Genomic DNA, 11,526 nt, shown 5'->3' on the forward strand with positions numbered 1-11,526 from the left:
AAGGCAGAGAAAACTCCACATGAAAGTGGTCAAGTTGCCCAGGGTTCCAGAGGAAGCACACTCACCCCTGGACATCAAGGCCAGACGGTGAAGCCCAAAGGTCAATTTAAAGAGACACATATACCTCCATCCAGGCTAGAAGGATGGGATGATGGGCAGATGGACCAGGTTCATCGGGTACATGAAACTCACCAAGCAGCAAACAACAGCATGTCCTCACTCAGTATTTGTGAATTTAAACAAAAATTCCTGACCTTACAAATTCTCTTTGGTAACTTAAAAAAAATTTTTTTTATTATTAAGTAAACCCTACACCCCACCATGGGGCTTGAACTCACAACTCCCGAGATCAAGAGTGGCATGCTTTACCGACTGGGCCAACCAGGTACCCCCTCTTTGGCAACTTTTAATCTTGAATTAACCTCCTGTAGCTATTCTAAATTTTAAAACCATGTAATGGTCAATCTTTTTTTGTGAATTAACTGGGAGGTTCACAGGGAGAGAGACGAACAGCACTGCCTTGCCTTACCGCGGCATGGCTTCCCACATGGGTTCCTCAGTCCAGCACACTGCAGGGACATTGTTTACGTGCTTGCAGCCAGTGACAGCAGCCAGCGCTGCAGTCTGCAAAATGCGCTTGGGCAGTGGCAGTGACCCTGATTTGCTGGCTCATGGTGTCTGTCAGTACAGAGACCTGAGTCCTCCTCCCATCACTGCAGTACCCTGGTCACATCGACGCCATCTCGTACACATGCACTTCCACAGCAGACTGAAAAGTTCCCCGAGTCCCAAGGAGCACATCCCTCTGAAAAGGAAGGCACAGGGCCACAGAAGGAGGATGGGCCCCCAGGTGCCAGTACTGTTCCTGGGTGGAAGGGCCGCTTCAAGACTGTTTGTTCCACAGGCGTCTGGATTTCTCCAGGGAGGCTGCGAGGGGGGCCATCACCTCTCCACAGCCCGGGTTCTGCACAAATGCACAGGGCACCACTCACACACACAATATGGCAGTCCTTCCTCCTGCCCACCCCCAAGGCCTATCTTCCCCGTGACTTCACCACCAACTTGAAGCAATCCGTTTAATCTCACGTCTCGATTTTCTTATCTACGTGTAATCACAATTAACTACATACAAGCTACTTGGCACCACTTCTTACACTTTTTTCAGCCTATAAAAATACCTCAGAGAGCACTCGACAAGGAGTCAGTGAAGACGGGAAGATTTCCTATCTTCACTTCTATCGTTCATTCACCTGCCAAGTGCACAGTAAGCACCTACTACGTTTCAGGGACCAAAGTTATAAAGGTGAATGGGCACGACAGACAAGGGCCCCTGCCCCCAGGGGCTTTCGGGCAAGTCATTTGTTGTGTTTAACTGAAATCAAAGGACTTGGACAAGCTCTTTTAAGTCCCTTCCAGCTCTCCTATTCCGCACTCCCTGCTTTCCTGCCAAGAGGGGACTGAAGCATTCTGGAATGTTCTGCTTCCCTGAACACATGCTATTTTTACTCCACGTACATGTAGCTTAGGCTGCAGACGTGTGACTTATCTCCACTCTGCCAAGCATACATGACTCGTTTTCATCCCAGGGTGGATTCGACTATGTGGAGCCTATGCTAGAAGGCCTACTGGCATGCACATCTCGGGCTCCTTGGCACAAGGACCCTCACAGCCCCACTCCTTCCATACAGGGGAAATCTGCTTCCTTCAGATCAAAACTACAGAAAAACAGAAGCAGGGCTGCCAGGGCTTCCTCGCATGTCGCCTGGGTTTGTTTATTTCTTCTTCATCCACTCACATCATTTCTGACACTGCACTTCAAATTCCTGGACACAGCCAGGGAGAAAAGCTTTTAAGAGGCACTGGAGTACAGCCAACTTCTGATCAGCCGCTATAATGAAGGAAAGGAACAGCACACGGCCAAAGCAAGACGACTCCTGCCTCGAAGTACTACAGAGTGAAGATTCTTGAACAGAAGGTGGAGATGCATTAGGGCAACAAGTGAAACTTCCCCCTATCCCCCAAAAAAATCACCCTCAGCTAACATTTCAGGAAAACACTTGGCTGGAGTTTTACTTACAGGGAGTTCCCAAGAGCACCACATCAGCAGAAAGGGAGATGCCTCCAGTTTCCATTATCACTTTACAGGGGGAAATACGAGCTCCTGAATCAAGGGGGTGGGGGGAACAGATTTTGATAAGAATTCTACATGCTGAATCCATGATTAAATGCACTTCGCAGAGGTTAAGGTTTTTGTTAGCACATTTTAACAGAAGTTTTGTTTCTCAGGGCTAAGTTCATAAATTCTCGGCAGAAATGTATGCAGTAGAGAGAGAGAAGCTGGAGAGAAGCAAGCAATCAGACATGAGACAGTAAGAGTATGAATGAAGATGGATACGGGAAGAGCTGGGCCCCAGAAACAAACCAGCGAGCAGCAGTGCTGTCAGCACCTGATGTCACTGTCCTTCCTGATCATATGCATGGGCATTCCAGAAGGGACTCAACACTTTATGACTATGTCAGACACACAAATCACCCTCCTCATCCTCCCCTCTCCAATCTCCCCCACTGCTACCCCGCCCTGCCCTGCCCACCCTGGTCACTTTGCTTCCCCTTCAGAAAGAAACCAGGCTGCCTTGGGGAATGGTGCCAGCTGGTGGCTGGTGCAGAGAACTATCTAGTATTGGAAGAATCTTTATCATTCTCCTCCTCCTCTTTCCCCGTTTCTTCATTAATGATCACAGAGAATCGAATCTGAAAGTTAAAAGTCCAGGATAGAATCCCATCTCCCCTACTGCCCTCCCGGGAGACCAAGACTACGTCCCAGAACCTCTCTCCGCCTCACTCTCTAGCCACATGGGTAGGAGTACATGCCTACCGAGCAGGGCTCCAGGAAGCAGCAGACGTGAACATATGGAACAGAACAAGCACACAGAGGGCACACCTCCCTGCCAACTCCCCACTGTAAGACTTAACACTTTGAACGCTGCTCAGCTCAAAGGAATGTGATGACCACCATGCCCCAAATAAATCACGTCAACAGGTGACTGGCAGCCTTCCTCAGAAGTGAAAGACATGATTCCGATTCTAAAGGAGTGCTCTTGTCTGGTGGATTCCTTTCTCTCCAGGTGAATGTCACGCTCCTGAGTACCTGGCAGACAGGTATGCCGGGCCACGGATCAACTGCTATAAGTCACTAACTCACGCAGAGCAGGAGAAACTCTGTTCCTGGCCATGGTGACCGGAATGGTGACGGTGCCTCCCCAGGCCCTCCCCCTGGGGCCACAGAAACGCAGCTGCAGGCTCCCTGGGACAGAAAAGGCCAGCGCCCACGAGGCCCTGCTCCATCCCCGGATGCCATCTCACCGTGATAAAGACCTCAAAGGGGCTAATGAAATTATCTCCTCTGCCTTTTATTCCTCAGTAACAACCACAAAATTAGATGAAATGACCCCCTGCTCCTCTAATTTAAGGCCTATTTTATTACCTTCAACCCCAATTCTCTCTCTTTTAAACGGATATAAGACCCTGAAGACCCACAAGCCAATGGGATTAGTAATTGACAGCTCCTTCCTCCGGGCCGTTCTCCAGAGGGCGCTTCTCCTTCCCCCAGGGTGGGGTCACCATCAGTTCAATCTTCATGCTTCAGAGACAGCCCCTTTGAACAAGATCAGATGTTTCTCCACCCCTGCCTGGTGCTCCGCTCAAAGGAGCAGCAGCCCCTTCTTGCTCAGAGCATTAATGTCAACTCAGCCAGAAAGGCGAAGGCAAAAGGAAGAGGTCAGCATGGTTAATTGTCCACCAGGCTCAGATGCAGGCCCCCTCAAACCAGCACCTTGGGAGGGCTGATCACCCCCATAAAATGTGAAGTGCACTTTGAACCCAAGAACAAGGAGAATGAGGACTATTTTCCCCAGCTTGCTGGGCTGCCGTGGGAGCTCCGGCTATTTGTTTTCTTTTCCAGTTTGCGACCATAAAGGGGAGGAGGACACCCTGTAGCAACCCCAGGCAGGCGAGGGAAGGCAGGGAGGTGAGCACCAGGCGCGGCCCTCAGGACATAAAGGAGGGGAGAGATAAGCACCAATGCAGGCGGTCTGGAGCGAGCCAAGCAGGGCTTCCTCCAGCTTTGAAGAAGGGACCTGAGAGAACAGGATTCCAGAAGCCTCAGAAACTGCTCCATGTAAGAAATGCTTTCGAAAGAAAAGGAACCACTTAAAATGCAGAGTATTTACTCTTCATCATTAAAAGACATGAAAGAGGAGATTCTTTCACTCTCTTGTCTATTTGGGAAAGTTACTTTTATTAACTAGTTATCCGAAGGCTCCTTCCAAGCCAGGTCCCCATAATTGTAAAAAGATGCTAAGGAACAGGAAACAGCCATTTCTTAACTGGAAAAGGACATGACAGGGATCAAAACAGTCCCTTCATAAAGCAGAAGCCCAAGAGCTTCCATGTACAAGCAAGTTTTCCTGGAAACATGTACTTGTAAGTTATCTTTGAAATCAAGAACAGACTCCTATCGTGGTTAAGACAAACCAGCCAACACATCACAGCTGACAAGCGACCTGATCGAAGGACAAAGTGGCTCCTAAATGATGCACTGACTGTGCCCTGGAAATGGGGGGGGGGGGAAGCAAACTCTTCCCCAAGATGTCAATTCCTGGGTGCAGCTTTGCAATGAAACGTGAAAGCCTATTTTGGAGACTCTGGTTAAGAAGAAAAGAGAAAGGCTTCAACTGAAAAAAAAAAAAAAAAAAAAGAGACACCTGAGGAGAGATGGGCCATTTATTTTTTGTGTGTATCTGTCACCAGCTGCCGTCTGGGTTCCCTGCCATTTCGGCAGCGAAGGACATGGTCAGTCAGAGACCAGCATGCTCACGACACCAGAGCCTATGTCGACACCAGAGCACGGCTGCTGTGTCCGCTAGCTGCCTTTGCTCTCATGGCTCCCAAATGTCCACCCCGGACACAATGGGCCCATGCTGGACAGTGTCCTTGGATCAAGGCCAACACTCCAAAACAGCTACAGTAAATACACAAACACACACCCTGATATACAAATTCTACTGAGGCACCAGCAAGCCCATCTTTAGGAACAGTAAACATTTCGTGAAATAAGAAACCACCCCCCCACACACAGACACACACAACACAAAGTTCAGAAGCTCTAAGAAAATGCGGGGACTCTTATTACTTCTCGGGCTAATGAGAACGATGTGGGGCGGTCCAGAGTCAACCAGAGAATGCTAGTGAAGTGTGTGCACGCGTACTCATGTGTGAATGTCTCACATGGAAGAGGATCGGTTCAGGAACTTGATGACCTGACCTACCTCATTTGTTTTCTAACTCGATTAGACTTGTAGAGAATCTGGCATCTCCTAGAAGCTCAGTGAGTGGATCTTTACCCACTGTAAGCACACCCCATGATTTGGCCGTGTGAAGAAGAGACACAGGGCCACCACCTTGCACTCAGCTTCTGCAGGAACAGTGCAACACACAACAGGCAATAATACCTCAAATTCCAAAACCTACTAAAAAGCTAAAACTCACTGGTATCTTAACATCTGGGCTTTTAAACTGCAATTAATTTCCTTAATTCATTTTTCAAGTATGATAGACAATCTGACTTCCATGGAGACTGGAAATTCTGGGGCAAAGCTCAAGTCCTCACGCTACCCAAGCCCTAGGAAATTTTAAGAACGTGAATAGGGTCAGCTGAGAGTCAAATTTCTTATACTGCCTTGTCTTTCACTAAACTCTCGCACGCAGATGTGTAAGTGGGGCTCAGCACCAGGCAAAAGAAAGCACAGTTAGGTGATTGCTTTTACGTGGGACTTGTGGGCCGGGACCTCTACTAGGAATGCAGAAACCAGAAGACAACCCCTTTCTCTTTGCTTCAATGCTGCACACACCTAACCAAAACAGCTGGAAAGGACAAACATGCGTGTTCATGAACAAGCAGGAGAGGAAGGCAAAAGCAAAGACTCAAGACCATATTCTTCTCTGTGAAGACGCAGATGCCACGCTGGTTTCAATATTCAGTGAACCACCAGCCCGGGGCTGCTACTCCCAACCCCACGAAGAAGCAAAATTGCCTCAAGCCAATCAGCCCACGTCTCAAAGAAACCATCCTGCCGAGAAGTCTGGGGAAGACTGTGGTGCACGGATTTAAGAGCTTTTCACTAACCTTATTTAAACCTCAACCGTGTTTTAAAACAAATGCTCAAACCACTCAGAAATATTTTTATTTCCTCTACGTTGTAAATTGGGAAAGTCTATTGTTTGCTCCCTTACTGCCTACACATTCAGACACACGTTCAATCCTAGGGCTGGGCAGGGCTCCCAGGGTCTGGCTGACAATGGTCCCTCCCAGGGCAGCCAAGAGGGCTGGCTGCTCAGGGCCACAGGCTGTCAGTTAGCACATTAGTGCTCCACCGAAAGACAAGGACATGAAAATGCCTGACGTAAGGATAAGGAGTCTATTTAAACTCCTATTGACTTACTATATTATGGTAAATTCTCAATTACTCATGATAATATGAGCAAAGAGGCATAGAATCAATCCAAAAAGGCACTCTACAAATGATTTACTTGGTTTAGAAATACATTGATTTTTTGGTCACCGTACTTTAGCTGAGCTTACAAGGGGTTTTTTTCTCGTCAGATATATTTATTCATTTATTGAAAGTCTGTTCCATGCCAGGAAACATGCTAGGTGGGACATGGCAGCAAAGGAAGTCACAGACTAGAGGGAGAAGCTGTGCACGAACACCTAAGTGCAGCTCATATGGCAAGCAAGTGTGTTGGGTGAGCAGAGAGGCGGTGACTGGTTCTGCTGTAAAGCTGGGGGGAAGGCTAGGCTCCAAAAAGCCTCTCGCTGCAACAGTCTGATAAATATGAAATTTGGGCTGGGTCTTAAATGAAGAATAAGAATCCTAAAAGACCAACTCACATGGACGGGAGAAGGGAGCTCCACTCAAAGAAAACAATGTTAGTAATGAAAAGGCCAGCAATGCCCAGGAGAAAACCAGCCAAGTAAACACCTTCACCCCGCAATTCCCAGCAGGGGCAGATGACCACTTCATACCTTTCTTACAGGAAATGTTGCCCTACATATACGGATTTTCTTTCTAATGAATGAGAACTTTGGGTGGTTATCAGAACGCATCATCATGGCTGGAGTTCGCCTACAACCCACCTGAGCACAAGCAGGTCCTTACCTGTATGCGTACTCCTTAACAAGAGGCAAAAACAACAAGCCAGCTGTGAATTCAAGAGTCTGCTTCCCAGATGATCTGAAAAACAACAGGAAAGGGCCATTTTTGTTAATCTGGAACAAGTAGTTTTTTAATGCTCCCAGGAAAGACCTGCGTACCATGCCTAGGGCTCCTGGGTCTCAAAGCAGAGTCTAGCTAGAGGATTGGGTCAGGGAGACCTGGGTTAGAATCCCAGTGCTGGAACTCAGTGACCCAGTAACTGTAAGCCAGATACTTAACCTACCTTTGCCTTAGTTTCCTCCCCTGCAGTATCCTTCTCAAAGAACCATCACGCTGAGAGTCACATGACTGAACATGTGATGGGTTCACTGCCCTCTGCGAGCTTACAATCCAGGGAAACAGAGAAATAAACAGGCAGTAATCAGGACCCTGACACAGCTGACAGGAGCCAAGTGAGAAAAACACAAGATGATATAAAGACTTTACAGAAGCCCTAGCTGGTCCCAAGAGGGGTTGAAGGAAGCTCACCAGAGCAAGTGATAGCCACCCTGAGATCCGACAAGCAGGAGGTGGCCAGACTAAGCGGACAAGCAAACAGCCTACCAGGCAGAGACACCAGCAAAATGGGATGCCTATTTGTGAGAAGAACAGAGTGACTTTACCCAAGAAAGGGGCTAGTGACCACTGGACTATTTCAGGGGCCAAGAGGAAGACTGGCAAGACACGAAGCTGTAAAGGGACAGAATCACAAAAGGCCTTGCAGCCATTTTAGAGAGTTTGGACTTCGCCTTAAGGCCAATAGCAAGCCTATGAAGGCTCTTACAGAGGAGAGCAGCATGGTCCAGGAACACCACAGAAAAGAAGGTATTAGAAGGAGGCAATGAGAGTCCCACTCAGCTACCCCAAATGCCACATACCTGGTCCGTGTGGAGAGGACTGAGAGAAAAGGCTCTCAGGCTGGGTCCCTCTGACACTCCAGTGAACCACTGCTTCCCAGTTCCTCCGGCACTGGGCAATTCCCCACAAGCAGACACCCCACTGGGAGTGGAGTCTGCCTGACCCAACACACCCTCCAGAAGGTCAAGAAGTGCCTGGTGTCACTGTGGTTCTCAAAGTGTGGTCCCTAGACCAGCAGCATCAAAATCAACGGGGAGTGTGTTAGGAATGTGAATTCTCAGCCCATCCCAGACCTAGCAACTCAGAATCTCTGAGGGTGCGGCCCAGCTGGACGTGTTATTAAAAGCTCTCCAGGTGATTCAGATGCTCCTTAAAGGCAGTAAAGCACTAAATGGGGGCAGTGCCCGGACCGGGGTTGGGAAGAGTACAGAGTACAGAGCTGGCCTGGCCTATCACCTGTGATGTCCATTTTTGTTTACAAGAAAATGCAAAGGGAACTCCAGCCTCAGCGAAGGGGACACACACTTCTCTTTCTTAGTTATTCATTCATTCATTCATTCTTTACTTTTTTTTAAAGATCTTTTATTTTTAAGCAATCTCTGCACCCAATGTAAGGAACTCATGAGCCCCAGATCAAGAGTCGCATGCTCTTCCAACTGAGCCAGCCAGGCGCCCCTCATTCATTCATTTCTAAATATGGAATGCTTCGCAGATTTGTCTCTCATCCTTGCGCTGGGGCCACGCTCATCTCTGTACTGTTCCAATTTTAGTGTATGAGCCGCCAAAGCGGGCACACATTTCTCTGGACAATGCTTTTCCTCCCACCTAGATATAAAATCTGACCACTCCAGAAGAGAAAGGGGCCATCCAGAAAGCTCCGTGTGGTTTTATGCGAGGGTCAGGTTTCTTCCTGGAGTGTGGAGCACCCTCTGCGGTTACAGGCACATCAAGGCCCAGGAGCATCAAGTAATTCGGGGTTGAGAAGAGCTCAATTCAGCTGCCTCTCTCTGAATATCTACCTTCTCTCTCTAGGAAAAAAAATTACCCCTCCCCCCACAAAAGGCATTTTTCTGTAAAGAGCAGGCAAATCCTCACATTCTTGTTTCTATAGTTCTTGGTTTTCTTTACAAAGGGTTAAAATGGGGTCCAAAACATAGAAACAGTATTCGGATCATGGTGATCCACTGCACGCTCTAACCACACTCCTCAGCTCCCGGAGTCTGCACCTCTCGGCCACGCCACAGCCAGGCTGGCTGAGCTACAGGACCTCCTAGCAGGGCATGCCAACACGGGTGGACCAGGGGCACAAGCAATACTGCAGAAATCCCCAGTGCCTTCCCTAGACTGCACACCCCAGCTCTCCAGCCTCCCCACCTGCTCTGGGCATGTGGTGCTCACACCTTCTAACGGCCTCTTCCACGTCACCTGCGGCCTACCCACCCTGCACTGCACACCTCACTGCCCTCAAGAAAGATAATGACTGTTCTGCCGTCTCCAGACGGTCAGCTCCCTGAGGGGCTCAATAAGCTTGAATGACTGAACACATGGACATACAGACTCACCTAGAGTAAGAATTTCAGGCCTAGATTCATCCCCTCACCTTCTCTAGCACAAACAGGTAAAAGGACTTGTCCAAGGTCACAGAGCAAGCTCACGGTCACACCATGGGAGGCAGTACAGACGGTTCTCAATGCTTTCCAACACTCACAGGCTGTGTGTTCCCACCTTTCCTGGATACCAGGAAACCAGTACCCACTGAAGACAAAGGTATTTTATTTGTGAAAGAATCGATTCATTTTTTGTGTGTTTTATCTCAAGACCCTGCCCAAGAACCTGAAGGGACATCTTGTGAATCTTAGAATTAGGGGCACTAAACCCCATCTAAAGTGATAGGAGGGACTCTGGGGGCATGAGGGGCAGGAAATGGCCGTCAGTGAGGGTGTGGGTCGGTCTTCATAAAAGTTTCCAGAGTTCTGGTCCCTGGGATGGACTTCTGTAGCACTTCTCTATCAGTTCAGGCTTGCTCAGTCAGCAGGGGCAAACATAATCTCCCAACCCATCATCATACTATTCTGAAAACACACTGTTAACACTCAAACAAGCTTTGGTAATAGGATGTCCAAGTTCAGAGTTCAGCCAGGAGCTATAAACTACTCTTTGCAGATAAGAGAGAAAAAGCATGCACTAACGCACACTTTCTAGGTGGCAAGGGATCTCAGAAGAGTCAAGCCCTTCTCAAAACCAGCTGGGAAAAAGCCTCTATGTAGAGGAAGGTCCCTCCTACTGGCCAAGTTCACCTGTTAATAAGCAGGTACAGACACTGACTCATTTCCCAAGCTTCTCTCTCAAGATTAAACAGACTTTTAAAAAAGAACAAAATAATCCCAAGTACAATTACGATGTTTAATCTTAAATTTCTTATCTAAATCGCCTGGCTTTTCATTACAACTGGTCAAGTGTATGTGAAATAGCCCCATTAGATGGAAATATGCCACACACATCATTAAGGCTGAGTCCCTGTAACGCAGCAAACACACGTGAGCGCGCACGCACGCGCGCACACACACACACTGAACCAGAACGAGTTCTGCGCAGTGCCCTCCCAGGTAGCCTGGCTCCTGCCGAGCTGCCCCACGCACCTGCTGCCTCTAACTAACCTCTGTGGCTCGCTCTCCTCGTCCAGGACCCCACTTCAGCCCATCAAAGTCAAGAGTCCATGCTCTTCAAACCCTGATCTTAGCTAACTGCTTTTGAGAAGCATTTTATGAAATTATTCCTGTGATGGGATAAATAAGAAACATGTTTCCTGTCCTACAGATGCTTATGTGTTGAAGAAGAGGTTGAAAAAGAAGTGTTTCACCCACATTTCCCTAGTGATAAAAATCTTAGGCACAACAGTTAAGTGAATTCCACTTTATTTTTTAATTTTTAATAAATCAGTTTATGACTCCCACTCAGCAGTTCCTGGGGACTTTGATGCTGTCATACATAACTCGAGACCTAGGAGGAATCTTCTTCATCTCAGTGACCATTGTTAACGCCATGACAGGGATCTCCCTGCCTGATGTTACCGGTGTATCAGTCAGGAAGTCCTAGTAATAAAGGTTCAGATAACCAAAGATCTCTGGCATGAAGCCTGCTTCCAATGTAGTTTCTGATGGAAATTTAACAGTGTCGGGATCACCAGGGAAGAATCCCTCTCCACCCCTCCAACCCCAGCACGCCGACCATTTCCTACGTCATCCACTTCATAAACCGGCTTGGTCTCTAGGGTGGGGCTGACATGAACCCACATTTGTACAAAGGGAGGTCAATGTTGACACAACAACGTGGAAAGCCCAACTCCTCAATCTGTCAGTTCACCCGGATCAGAACCAAATTGGTCTGTGGAGGCTGAGGACCCCTCCTCAGCCAT

The 11,526-nt window shown here is 48.1% G+C and overlaps 1 non-coding gene across 1 annotated transcript; it reads right to left on the minus strand.

The window, feature by feature from the left end:
- Positions 1–8,801: 8,801 nt before the first annotated feature.
- LOC117801638 lies at positions 8,802–8,905 on the minus strand. Its single transcript, XR_004624399.1, has one exon. It is a non-coding gene; the product is annotated as a U6 spliceosomal RNA (small nuclear RNA).
- Between the last annotated feature and the right edge of the window lie 2,621 nt (positions 8,906–11,526).

The sequence above is a fragment of the Ailuropoda melanoleuca genome, chromosome 3, assembly GCF_002007445.2.
Source record: "Ailuropoda melanoleuca isolate Jingjing chromosome 3, ASM200744v2, whole genome shotgun sequence".
NCBI lineage: Eukaryota > Metazoa > Chordata > Mammalia > Carnivora > Ursidae > Ailuropoda > Ailuropoda melanoleuca.